Genomic DNA, 14,603 nt, shown 5'->3' on the forward strand with positions numbered 1-14,603 from the left:
TCCCTGTCACTATTTTTTATATTCCCCAAATGAATGAGACCATATAATGTTTGTCCCTCTCCGACTGACTTATTTCACTCAGCAAAATATCCTCCAGTTCCATCCACATCGAAGCAATTGGTGGGTATTTGTCGTTTCTAATGGCTGAGTAATATTCCACTGTATACATAGACCACATCTTCTTTATCCATTCATCTTTCGATGGACACTGAGGCTCCTTCCACAGTTTAGCTATTGTGGACATTGCTGCTATAAATATCGGGGTGCAGGGGTCCCAGCGTTTCACTGCATCTGTATCTTTGGGGTAAATCCCCAGCAGTGCAATTGCTGGGTCGTGGGGCAGATCTATTTTTAACTCTTTGAGGAACCTTCACACAGTTTTCCAGAATGGCTGCACCAGTTCACATTCCCACCAACAGTGTAGGAGGGTTCCCCTTTCTCCACATCCTCTCCACCATTTGTGGTTTCCTGCCTTGTTAATTTTCCCCATTCTCACTGGTGTGAAGTGGTATCTCATTGTGGTTTTCATTTGTATTTCCCTGATGGCCAGTGATGCAGAGCATTTTCTCATGTGCTTGTTGGCCATGTCTATGTCTTCCTCTGTGAGATTTCTGTTCATGTCTTTTGCCCATTTCATGATTGGATTGTTTGTTTCTTTGCTGTTGAGTTTAATAAGTTTTTTATAGATTCGGAGGGCATTCCTAACCATGTATGACCAGATGAAGTGCATGGGCTCTGAAGTGATTATCCGCTGGGTGAAGTGATTATCCGCTGGGTTGACTCCTCCAGCCATGCTGCTATCCCACCCACATCTTGAGCTGTTGGGATGATATGGTCAGAAGGCAGTATGATTGAAATGTGGATAGCTGTGGATTGCCTCTGGGCTTGCCCATGGGTCTTTCTCCAGGAGCACTTCTGTCCCCCCAACAACTCTCCTTCAGTCTCAATCTCAGACCAGTTACAAGCTTCAGAATGCGAATGTCACAGACACTCTCTATTAAAAGGCTAGGAATGGGGACGCCCGGATGGCTCAGCGGTTAAGCTCTGCTTTCTGCTCAGGGCGTGATCCCACAGTTCAGGGATACAATCCTACACATCAAGCTCCCTGAGGAGAGCCTGCTTCTCCCTCTGCCTATGTCTCTGCCTCTTTCTCTGTACTTCTCATGAATGAATGAATGAATGAATGAATAAATAAATAAATAAATAAATAAATAAATAAAGGCTAGGAATGCACATATAAAGTAGCCATGAAATAGTTTCATTTTTCTAAAGAAAATATGTGAAAATTATCCCTTTATTAAGTTCTTGCTCTTTTCTAAAATTTCATCAATTCTTTTTAAAACTTTACCCCTCTGAAAAAGGAGGCTGAAAGGGAGTGCAGAAAAGAGCAGTGGTAACCTTTGATTTAGCCTAATAAAACAATAACAACACACTCAGTGGGTGGTTAAATCTGATAATATTTTGTGCTGAATTTTCTGTAGTAATTCAATTAAAAATCCTGAGGCTGGCCAATAGAAAGCATACAGATCACCAAAGTTTTATAGTATTACATATTTGGTCTTAAAATAGCCTATATTAATTTGGTGTCTTTATTTATTAACCTAAATAGTTCAAGCAGAGTTTCTCCTAAATGTAATTTAGGATAACCTTTTATATCTGTACTGCTGAAAAACTTCAGCTGGCTCACATCATTATGGTGCTTAAAATTCCAATTAAAGTAAGGGAAACACTAATCAGAGAGCATATTATAAAAGCTATATTAATATGACTGCCACAGTATCACCATTGGTTCTGGGGAATCAATTCATGCTGGCTCCTCTATGTCCTCCTTCAATCAGCAAGGCCCCTCGAAAAGGTAATATTCCACTCAAAGCAAGCTGAAGCCATTCAGAATCACTGAATCGTTTGGTCACATCTAACTCTTGCCAGGGTTCCTAGCCAAAGAATCAATGATCCTGGGCTCTCTTCATGCCTTCCCTAATGACAGACTTGGAACATTCCAGAAAACTTTAGCACTTCCTTTTTTAACCATAAATTGTGCATAACTCTTCCAAATTCTTAGTCTATAATTTCTCATAAAACTCTTTGAGATCCTCTGGTGAAGATAAATGGCAAGAGTTATTGGACTTTAAATTGTTATCCTTCAATGTTATATGCACTGGATCATAACTCTATGGCTTTGGTTCCCTCATAAAACTAAACCACGAAGCCATTCTTTTCATTTCAAGCTTAACAGCACACAGGCCCATGGGTGATGCAATATAAACACTCTTGAGTAATTTCTCAAAACCAAATCTCTTCTGCAAAAACAGACTTGCAATTCGGTGGTGTATAATCTCTCCTCTGAACCTGTGAAGTTTGTAGTTCTCAGGCCACCCAAGTGGAATGGAGAGAACAGTGTTCATGTGTAGAAGGAGGATAGGACTAAGACTTGTCTGTAGCTATAGAACTTAGAGTTAGTCCCAGCTCCACCACTCTGTTGCCCTAGACAAGTCATCAAGTCAGGTGATTGTTTTGGGGGGGAAAGGTGAGACTTCAGGTTTACCAATTTTTTTTTTTCCCCAGGTTCACAGAATTAGTTTAATCAAAACTACTGGTTCATGATATACTCTCATTATTGCTCCATGAATGGACTTCTTTTATATTTATTGTCTTAAATGTCATTTTTAAGACATATACTCTTAGATATATACCTGAGAAAAAGTCATGAGAAATATGCATTAGAAATATGTATATGTTTATAGATATAGAGACACTATATACAATACAAAAAGCCTGGAAAAAATCCAAATGTCCACCAACAGGATAATGTGGTAGATTCCCACAATGGAATAGTAAACAAGAGCCAAATGAAGAAACCACAGCTATTGTGATAATACAGAGTCACTGGTTTTAAGTCTTTCTTTTGCCCTCTTAAATGGAGACAATGCCACTTTTCTTTTCTTTTCCTGAAGATTAATGTAAAAATCCTTTGAAAATGTGTTAATTATTTTCTTCCTATATTCTCTATACTTTCGTCATATAAGAATTAATCTGGAAACATCATGGTGATGAACACGGAAACAGTATAATCAGGCTGATACTAATTTAGAGTTACACTTCTGGGGTTCAACTCCCTAATCTAGCAATTATTTCCTGTGTGGACTCAGGTAAATTAACCTCTCTAAACCATTGTTTGCTTTCATGTGAAGTGGAAATAAAATTAGTATCTACTTGAAGCGTGTGGGCGGCTCAGTCGGTTGAGCATCTGACTCTTGATTTCAAATCAGGTCATTATCTCAGGGTTGTCAGATCAAGCCCCAAATCAGGCTCCACACTCATGCTTAAGATTCTCTCTCCCTGTCTCTCCCTGCCCCCATCTATCTATGTCTCTCCCTCTCTTTCTCCTCCTCTCTCCCTCTCTAAAAAAATAAATATCTATTTACAAGTGCTTCATCAAGGTAATCCCAGTACTTATTGTACTGCCTGATATATCATAACAAGTGTTCACATCATCAATAACTATCATAATAACAGAGATCCTTAACATTTATCAAGTGAAAATAGTTACTTTCCCCTGTGCATACCTTACTCACCATTCGCTCATCCAATACAACACATGAGCGCTAATGCACACATAGATTTTCTTTGCTTTTGCCCATTCTTCAGCTCCTCATACCTAGATGAACACTGAGGATAATAAACACAATAATTAGGCCCAGAGTTCCTGCCTTGGACATCAGGACAGAAATAGGAACAATTTTAGCAGGTTATAGCACCCTCAAATATAAAGTTCTCCCCAAAAGAATTTTTCTCAGGATTTCCATTAAAAGCAAAGTTCATCTGCATTTTATTTAAAAGACCTGCAAACGGGGAGAGGCAACCATTTCCACAATCCACACACAGTACTAAAAAAGTGTGGGGATAATTCTTTAAATGTAATGTAACAAAAATAAATAAATAAATAATAAATAAATAAATAAATAAATAAATAAATAAATAAATGTAATGTAACCTAGTTGCAGTAAGGATTAAACTACAGTATTTGAAACATAAATGTTTTGAAGAACATACTTTACATTCACTAAATTTGTTAAACCAGGTGTGGGCAGGTCATAATGGAAGATGCTGGGACCTGAAACTAGACCTGCTACCAGGGAGGATGGCCCAGCTGCAGGTGCTGGGAGAGTGTCCACTCTGGCAGGCAGAACAAAGTAGCTAAAAAACATGGTAATACATAAGAGCTGATAATGCAGCTAGGAAGCTGGCATCAGGAGGCAAACATGAAACAGCGGAAGTTCACTGGATAGGAAAGCACGGCATGGTGCCAAGGAATTCAGAAGCAAACAGTGCCCCAAGATGCAGGCAGGCAGCATCAGACAGCCTAACCGGTGACAGCAGAGCCTCGGTCAGCCTCTGGTGCACCCTGATGGCTGAGAGAGGGGAGGAATGGCAAGGTGAGGTTCTTTGAGGACCTGGGGAAACCTGGCAAATTCCTGAGACACAACTCAGTATAAGAACTGCGGTGAGAGACTGAACCCAAAGAACAAGAAATATAGATGATTCTAGAAATATGGCATAAGGCAAAGGTGGGCCAAAAGCCTAACTAATGTGATGCTGAGAAACAAGAGATGTTGAGTTACAGTTCCTTTAATGCCTCCTACCTCAGATCTCAGGTCTAGTCACAGAATGCCTAGAAGAGCCTAGAAGAGTGAACAAGACACGGTCATGATGACGGCACTGGGCAGAGGGGTGGGCAGCAGAAACTAGAGAACAGGAAGGACTTGATGATAACAAGATCAAGAAACCTGAGCCAGCAGCTCCAAAATTACAGTCACTATAATTACCTTGAAACTTTGCAAGCAAGTAGCAGCTCTCTTATTTAAACCAAACCCCAGCACAACCACCACAAAAATAATTAGGAAAGTCCATGTGAGTTTGTTTTAATGAACTTGACCTATAGTGTTAACAAAAAAAAAAAAAAAAAAAAAAGGCCACTAATCATCAGGGAAATGCAAATCACAACCACAATGAAATAGCACCTCACACCTGTCAGAACGGCTAGTATCAAAAAGACAAGAAATAACAAGTGTTGGCAAGGATGTGGAGAATGGGGAACCCTTGTGTACTGTTGGTAGGAATATAAATTAGTGCAGCCACTATGGAAAACAGTATGAAGCTTCCTCAAAAACTTAAAAATAGAAATAGCAATTTCACTACTGGATATCTACCTGAAGAATATGAAAACTTGAATTTAAAAAGGTATGTACACCCCTATGTTTATTGCAGCATTATTTATGATAGCCAAGATATGGAAACAGCCTAAGTGTCCATCAGTGGATAAATGGATAAAGAAAATATGGTGTATACACACACACACACACATATATATAAAAGAACATCACTTAGCCGTAAAGAAGAATGAAATCTCAGCATTTGCAACAGCTGTATGTGACCACATGGACCTTGACAGTATTATGCTAAATAAATCAGAGAAAGACAAATACAGCATTATTTCATTTAATATGGACTCTAAAAAAGTAAAACAAACAAAACAAAGAAAGTCAAACACAAACTCACTGATACAGAGAACAGACTGGTGGTTGCCAGAGGGATGGGGCTAGGGTTGGCGGTGGCAAAATAGGTTAACGGGATCAAGAAGTACAGACCTCTAGTTTTAAAATCAATAAGTCATGGGGATGCAACGTACAGTATGGGGAATATAGTCAATCATAATAATTTGGTATGGAGACACATCCACAAATGTCTCTTATACCCATGGCCTAATGCATTTAAAAGAATCACCCCAAAGCCATCCTTAGAAGTCAAGGATCTCCCTTGAGGGTGTGAACATTCATGAGACGGCAGCCTACCCCTTACAAGGGTAATGACCACTGGCATCCTGGACCTCTAGACTATGCAGATGCAACCCATCAACAAAGTTCATAGTCAATGTCAGCATGTCCTGATAAGCGGGGGATCTTTAGCTGAATAGGTATTCATGAGCAACTGCTCCTGGAGTGCTCCAAAGCCTGATAATTAACAGCTGTGTGCTGCAATTAATTTTTATTTATGCCTTAGATATTCAGGCAAGATATTATTTCTTATGTATGACAGATTCATATTTCATACTGAGTCTCAAAGCAGCAATAAGAAAAACAGCATCAATTTTGGTTTTGTTTTTATTTTCTTAATTCAACTGCTCTGCCATTTGTATCTCAAAACACTGTGCTGCCTTGTATTCAGCGAGCAAATTCCAAAGCCCATACAAGGGGACCATGAGGGAAAAATTGGCAAAGCCATCCAAGGCTTTCCCCCAGGCATTCACAAACCCTTCGAGAGTGCCAGAAGGCACAGTCTAAATTAAGGCGATGACACTGAGGTCTCAGCAGTCCCAATTCACCTCCATGGCCCCTGTGGGCATGTTATTTCATTCAGTGATTGTTAATTGATGTCCACCATGCACACGGCACTGTTCAAAGGTTTGCAAAATGAAGAGATTGGAGAGGGTTTTCCAGATTCTTCCAGCTTTGTAATTTTACAAGTTAGTAAATCTAGAAAACACGGACTAGGACCTCAAGGAGTTGACATTTCTGAAGGTGAGACCACAAAGAAAAATATCCTAATACAAGGCAGGATCAGGAAGTACCAAATACAAGGGGCAACTGTTTTAAAAGGAGAGAGTGCTTTGAACACCGGGTTGCAGAGCTCTGTGGCAGTGGTTCTCGAACTCCATCATGCATCCGGGTTGTTAAAACAGATCAGTGGGCCTGACCACCAGAGTTTCCAATTCAGCGGGTCCAGAGTAGGGTCCCGAATTTACATTTCTCACAACTTTCCAAGTAATGCTAATATTGGTGGTTCAAGAGCCACATCTTCAGGCCCAGTGCTCCATGGGAAGCTATCAAAGTTCACCGCATAGTACAAAACCATGATGGAAGCAGTGTTTTGAACAGGTAACCTAGAGATAGCAGGTAAGACCAACTAAAAGGAGGTCAACAGATTCACAACAGGCCCTAGGGAGGGCAACAGTCAAGGCCAGAGGACTTGGATTTCAAAGAAAGATCAGCCTGACTAGCACAGAATTGACTTGACTATTGAATCGGCTATTTGGTGACTTGAGCTCAAAAGGACTCCTGATGCCCAGAACGGGACCTTGAGTGAATTTAATTTAGCGGTGCTGTGTCTGAATAGCTCCAGGGAGGGTAAAGAATCCCTTGGAAACCACATCTAGCCTTAATTTGGAGCTGTCCAGATCGCCCAGGCATGAGAAGTTCAGAAGCCTCTATTCATACCTTTCTCAAATTTCTCACAGTACTCGAAATCCCACCATTTGAGTCACTACTTTAGATTGAGGTGCTGACACCCTAAAGCCTATCAAAGGTAGTGTGTATCACCCTGCCCCTCAATTAGGAACTCATGCTCCTCTGTCATTCCCAGGGGATGAAAGTGGTTTTTCTCTTAAAACTCCAGCTTTAGGAACTCAGTTCTTTCCTAGTGAGTCATTTGGATCCTCACACATTCCAGCCAGTAATTTAAGACCTAAGAATCTCGGCAGCTTTACTACAGGGAGAGGAATTTTGGAACAGGAGTTCTATGCATGTCAGCAAATTGCAGGTATGTGGTGGTTACCAAGCTGCCTTCCTCGCTTCCCTTCAAAGGATGCTTGCCTCACTGTTTCAGGTGAGCCAGCCAAGGCTGCTTAGCACCCACCCCTCACCACCCCTCTTCTCTCAGCCTCCCTCGGCCAAATGGCCCAACAGCTTTAGCTACTTCACTCCCATCTGCCCTTCCCCACACCTCTTTCCCACAGGACATTCCTAACCTCTGTCAGATGGTTACAGAGTTTAAGCTCAGTAACAGGGGAATCTGTCTGAAGTCACCCGAGCTTCTTGTCCCCAAGACATGCCCCATCTTGCTTTGCTCCCCAAGCTGTTCTGGTAGGTCACAGTATGCCAAAGTCTCTCTGTCCCTGTTTCTTGTGGATGTGGGGCCTACTGACTGGTATCTGTCACTTTGTCAGCCTTGGCCCTAGCCTAATCCTTTCTCAAACATTTCTGAGCGAATCCATAGCCATCCGTAATTCACCCTATCCCTTTCTGAGAAACAGCAACAAGTCAAAGAGCTTAAACAATGGTCTTTGCAATTCATTGTCCAAAGCACAGAGCTTCCACGGTTCCACGTGGAGGAGATTCCAGGCAGATTCCCTAGCCCACCTCTATCTGCTCCTCCCCAGTTTGCTCACGTTATGGTAGTCTCCTCAGTTCCCTCCTACCCATATCTCTCAGGATTTCCCTGTCCTTGATCCAAGGACTGCCATCCAAGGAAGCAGAGAAGAGAGCTCTGTTCTGTATCCTAGTCACCTGGTGCAAGAGCTTGCTTCTACCTTGCTGCGCTGGCACTTATGACATGTCAGGCCTTAGGCCAGATGCTGAGGACACAGAGATAAATTAAAAATCAACAAACATCATTCCTACTTTGATGAAGCTTTCATTCTAATGGTTAGGTGCTGCTGACCTGACTTCCTAAATTTAGATAAAAAGACCAGAAAATTAATGTGAAGTGAGAATCCTAATACTAGTCGGAAATAGGCTACAGGGTCTTGTTTGTTTGTTTGTTAAGATTTTATTTATTTATTCATGAGAGACATAGAGAGAGAGGCAGAGACAGAACTCGATTCCAGGACCCTGGGGATCACAACCTGCACCAAAGGCAGCTGCTCAACCACTGAGCCACCCAGGAACCCCTGGTTTTGTTTTGTTCTGTTTTGTTTTGATAATCAGTGTGTAAGACGTTGGCTTGAAAATTACTTTAAAAAAGAAAAAGGACTACCACCTGTTGCAGTCTGTTTGATGGCCCAGACAGGAAAGCGTTTCTAAAGATTTGGTCACAGTGTAATGCAATCTCCCTTGATTGTTGCCCCAGGTGCCTTTCCCGCACTGAAATCTGTCATTAAAGAGGATCCTCCATGTCACATTAAATGAGGAGAAGAATAAAAGAACGTCCTTTCCCACCTTCCGGAGTTGGCACCAGGAAAAAAAAAAATGTATCCATGAAATTTTGTTTCTAGTACAAACATCAACTTTTCACCCAGCAGCAAAGTTCTTTCTTTCACTTTCTTGCTAACTGGTTTCTGATTATAAAAACAATGCAAGCTTCTAATAGGAAATTTGAAAAATACAGGCAAGTATGAAGAGAAAAAAACACCTGTATCCTAATTTGACCAGCAATAATTGCTTTGGATATTCTGGTTTACTTCCTTCAGTGTTCTTTATTTTTCAATGCACATAGGTGTAACCACACACATTTTGCATACCTCCGATCATGCTTACTTATAAAGTTTGTATCCTACCTTTTATTCTCACTGTTAGACAAAAAAAAAAACAAAAAACAAAAAACACATGTCCTACTATAATTATTATTTGAAAACATCAGCAAGCCTAAGTCTTCATACTTATAATGTGCTTATTTCTCCCATTCATCTAAGCCCCAATTTCTGTGAGAGACCTACTTCTCATTCACTCTAAACTTGACCTTGAGATCACACTGAAGAAAAAAGAAAAAAGGAGAAGAAAGTACTGATAATAAAATCTCTTCAATGAACTGAGGAATAGGACACTCTGTAAATCCTGCCTTCCTCTCTGAAGAGAATGCAATCGAAGTCAAGAGAAGTGAAGATGGTGTCCGATTCTCTCTTCAGACCTTCAGGTAGGTCTTTAAGATGTCATACTACATCTAGGCTCCTGGCTATTGACCCTCATCCCGAAAGCAAGAAAGGCTTTTCTTTTTTTTCTTTTCTTTTCTTTCTTTCTTTTTTTGTTTTTGTTTTGTTTTGTTTTTTTAAGGTTAAGTTCAGAATTCCAGTTTGCAAACTAGAGATAACCTAGCTTGGCCACAATCTATGTTAAAAAAAAAAATTCAAGGATTTTTACTAAATTGACACAAACTGAATGTGAACCAATGTGTGATATACTTCTGATGAAAGAGAAAAAAACTTTAAAAATCTAATACATTTTATTTTATATGGAGTTTATAGGTGACAAATCATTTTAATTTTATTTTTAAATAACTTATTTTGAACATAGCTTCATAGCTATGTTGATTTAGTTATAAAAGTAGCCCATAATCCTTCAAACCACTTTTGTTTGTATTTTACCCTCTGGAAAAACTATGAGGTGAGCAAGTAGATAGAGGAATATTGCTGTGCTGGTTTCAGAGAACGGGGCATTCGGAACCTGGAAATGTTAAATGACTGGTCCAAGGTCACATAGGAAGTCAAAGAAGTCGAGGTAGAAATTTTCTTTTCACCTAAGTGAACCATTCTTTTTAGATAATCTATTTTGAGCATCTTTTATAGAAATACGGTTTGTATAGCTATCTTCTGTTCTGTTCAGGAATTTATAGCATTCTATCCAATGCTATCACAAAACACATTTTAAGAGGAAAACTGGCAGTCTCAAGTTGGCTCCAGAGGAAGGTGACCAAGATTGCGAAAACTATAGAAACCATGTTCTATGACCAATAATGGGTGAAGGGACTTGGTATATTTAGCTTGGAAAAGGAAAATCAAAAGGAGATAAGAGCGCTTTTTCAATGTTTAAAAAAGCTGTCAAATGTGCAGGTGAGCAGACTTTTCCATGTTGCTCCAAATATCAGACAAGAACAATGGACAAAACTTCAAAAGAAACAGATTTCTACACAATAAGAGATTTGTCTTTTGAACCAATGGAACTGTTCAACTGTGGAGAAAACTGCTCTCCCCCTAAGATGGTGAACTCTCTCGTCTGCTGTGCTGGGAAGTACTGAAGAAAAAGCTGTCAGGGATGCTCTGATGACTTTTTGGTTCCTCTATCTTCAGTCTACTTTTCCTTTGTTTTTCTTGGCTCACTAATGCAATAGCTAGTGCACAGCATGTGAGCGAGGAGAAAATACTATGAACCAGGTGCTTCCCAACGATGTTTCCCAGCTGATAAGGATCTCTGGGGGTGGCTGGTGGCTCCCCTCGAGTCAGAAGCTGCAGAGACCTCAGAGGAGGGGCCTGGGAACTGCTGGTTTTATGAGTGCCCTGGGTGATTTTTGTCATCATGCAAGTTTGAGAAAACTTTTCAGGACATCATTTTATCCATTTAATTTTCACAACAACCCTGGAGGGCAGATGAGAAACTAAGGCTCAGACTATTTAGCAGCGTGCCCAAAGTCACACAGCTATGACGTGGCAGAAAAGGATTCACACTCAGGGAGTTTAGTCTGGAGCCTGAGATCTCCTCACCTTATCCTCCAAGGGATTCTGAAAGAAAGACACAAAGCAAGGAAATGAGTAAACCTGAAGATGGGTTTTATTAGATGTGCATTTGGGTTTTTTTAAAAAATAGGTCATGAGTCGTTCGTACGCATGGTAAAATGTGGAAGCATGTAATTGGTGGTATTCTGATTTAGGCAGGGACTCTGTTGAAATTCGCTTTTTTGTCTCTCATGAATAATTGTGAAAAGGGTGTACTAACCAAATAAATAATTTCAACATGATTACAAAGAGAACAACATTTTAATGCACTTAGCAGAAGCAATTTACATGCATACAATTAATGTGCTAATTTCAGTGATCTTTAGCTATTCATTAAAACAGGCCTGGCAGGTCCTGTACTTGGCAACACTTTGTTAGTCATTTCCTGCTATTACTTTATGTACTCAAAAGTAATCAGCCATCTATAATTTAAGACTTTTCACTAATTAAATAGCCCTTTCTCTAATTATGTCCAAATTAGAGAGGTTAGTATGTGGATAAATATGTTTGTATTTGGCACAAGTATTCAAAGAAGGTGATTTCTCAGTGTGTGGCAACAAAGGCCAGTATGTGATCCACAGTCTTCAACACGAATGGAGGGGGATGTTAGAGTGTGCAAGAAAGGCCTTTGGACTTAGAATCTGAGCAGCAGAGGAAAAGTATTCTCTTTGAGACAGGCTTTATGTTCAGGCTTGTAAACCTAGCAAAATCTGGATTTGTTGACCTTCAGGGAATAATACAAGGATCATCTGTTTTTTCAGGCCTTTGCCCAAGAGATGAAATGGAATGAGGGTTCAGGGAGAAAAGAGTTAAAGGTTGTGTTTGCAGGAATGTGTTTGCTGACATTGATCAATGGGTAATTTTGTGATCGTAGGTTTATTCACATAGAGGGTTCAAAAAACAGATCAATAATAAAGCAATGGTGAAGATGCCAAAGGAGAGGTGATTAATGAAAACTATGGTGGAGGTGCAATCTGCCACGCAGTACGAATGCTCCTTCATTCAGCACCCTATAAGTAAATATGCATCCGATGGAAACGAACATTCCCTTGGAATGTCGTTAGAGCCAAGCAGAATCTCATCAGAGCCCATGCTTCAAAGAGCAGTTCCTTGTGTCCACAGAAGCAAGTTTAAATTCTCTTGTGTAAAGTCTTTGTAAGCAGTTCCACTCTTGCATTATGCATGATTCTGACATCTTGTAACATGAGCAGTGTTCTAATAGTGATTTCCAATTTTATTTCCTGTGTTACATTTTAACGATCCTATTTAGGTTAGCATTTTACTTTGGCCACATATCTTGTTACATTTCCTCATATAACACTTAATTACAGTAGCTGTACTATAACCTAGTATTGTATAGATGTCCAAGGATTTAGTGTAGCCTTTAAAGAATGTGTTGCTTTTAAGCCCATGCTTTGTTCCATCATTCTCACTGTGCCAATTTAATATGTAATGATGAGTATGAGGCAGGATTCCTAGTTCCTCACACCAGGGACCTGATAATAAGTAATAACGAGCTGTGCTAAAAGTGAATACCAGAATCTAAGACTACCAAATATGACAGTGGGTTGTAGGTCTTTCCTAGAGTGATGACACTCAAGATCTTACATGGAAAAGTCTAGGAAGGGTCAACCCTAAGTGAATTTGTGAAGGCGCCAAGCACTACACTCTTCCTCTTCTGGTGCCTCCTCCAGGCTTTCCTCCTTGTTGGTTGACCTTTGCCCTTAAAAAGGATTTGAGACCAATCTTCAACACCTAGATGATACCATGTCAGGAAATAACTTCTCCACACTGCACATAATATCCAAGTGTTACTTATTATTCGAGAGTGTCAGTCACCTATTTAAATTATTCCATCAATCCATAAAGAAGTCATGGATGGTATTTGAGTTGCAATAGTGAAACCAGTTTTCTTCCCAGATCTCGTTTTTTAATAGTCCAGAGAAGATATATGTACTCTGCATTAAGGATAAAATGAAATGCTTTTAATTAACCTCTTAATTTGGTCCATGCATCACAGCATTCAGAACTAGGATAATTCTTTTTAAACTTTAACTAGGCAGTTTAAGCATCTTTACTGATAACCAAATGATGACCAGGTATGCTCCTCTCCATGTGACAGATATGTCTGAGAAAAGTATGTTTATGTGTAATATGTGTCTTGTATGGAAATACTGTATGAAAAACAACTGTGATATGCCAGCTGCTTTACACTGTCTCATTCAAGAACTCTGCATACACCTGCACCCTGGACAAAGGTGTCCAGATGCCAAGGCAAAAGGCAGGGCAGAAATCCAGCCGAGGCTCTCCTGGCCAGATTTGGACAACATACAGTGTTAGCCCTAACAAATGATGCTTTCTGAAAATTGGTCCCCCCAGGAGGAGCACTGGTTTCTAATTCCCCTAAAGGCCCTTGTGTATGCTAGTGTTAGCTGGCTCTCATTTCATACTCATAACCCTATCAAGAATGTGTGCTTACAGGTGAAGACCACAAGGATAAGAGAAGTTAAATTACTTGCTTCAAGCCCAAAAATTAAGGTACTTCAGAACTGGAAATGAGACCTTTAATACCCAAAAAAGGAAAGAGTGGGGGAAAACTTACATATTTCCTTTATGTATATAGGCTTAGCTCAATTATTTGGGACTCTGTGCTTATGAAGCTACAAAGCCAGCAGGTTTCATTAAAGGCACTGAACTCTACTTTGTGTTAGGTCATGACAGTACTCTCTGCACAGTGTGCTTGGGAATGCAAAGCAAGGAGAGGAGGGAATTTGACAGCATGGTTCAGTGGTCCTCAGACTTGAGTGGGCTTCAGAATCACCTTGGAGGGCTGTTAAACAGAGACCACTAGACCCCCATTGCAGATTTTCTGATCCTCAAGGCTGGGACTGACCTGAGAATCTGCCCTTCTCACTAGTTTCCAGGTGATGTCGATGCTGCTTTTCTGGCGACCATAGTGGTAGAGTATACAGGATTTACCCATCACACAAAACAAACACCTAAACTAAAGCCAAACAAAAAGCCACTTGTCTGTAAGTCACAAGTGTTATCTAAGAACTTAAAACCATCAGAAATGTTGGGCCTCATTTTTCCCTCTGTTCAAATGAAACTGCTTGAAGGATTATATGGCATCTTTAGCTTTCTATTTATATCCATCTTGCATTAAAGGTTAAAATAACAATAAAAGATAACAGGACACCAAACTGACTAGGTCAGCCTAATGATGTCCAGCCTAATACTACTATCTTTGGGAGAAATGGTACTGCTGGAAATGGCATAAAATGAATAAAGGATTGGAAGCCTGCCCTACTAATTGCATATTTATTCTTGTTCCTTTAATCAT

General features: G+C 40.1%; 1 non-coding gene across 12 annotated transcripts in view; it reads right to left on the reverse strand.

Annotated features, from left to right (window-relative positions):
- LOC102155839 overlaps positions 1-14,603 on the reverse strand; it is an 81,073-nt gene that overhangs the window by 41,996 nt on the left and 24,474 nt on the right. For 10 of the 12 annotated variants that reach the window (XR_005383295.1, XR_005383289.1, XR_005383294.1 and 7 more), the window contains one exon: positions 3,576-3,669. The exons of 1 other annotated variant lie outside the window; for it this stretch is intronic. This is a non-coding gene — a transcript (uncharacterized LOC102155839). Of the gene's footprint in view, positions 1-3,566; positions 3,670-14,603 lie in introns of all 12 variants that reach the window. One more of the 12 variants, XR_005383293.1, reaches the window with a different exon arrangement.

Source organism: Canis lupus, chromosome 33, assembly GCF_011100685.1.
Source record: "Canis lupus familiaris isolate Mischka breed German Shepherd chromosome 33, alternate assembly UU_Cfam_GSD_1.0, whole genome shotgun sequence".
In the NCBI taxonomy this organism is placed as follows: domain Eukaryota; kingdom Metazoa; phylum Chordata; class Mammalia; order Carnivora; family Canidae; genus Canis; species Canis lupus.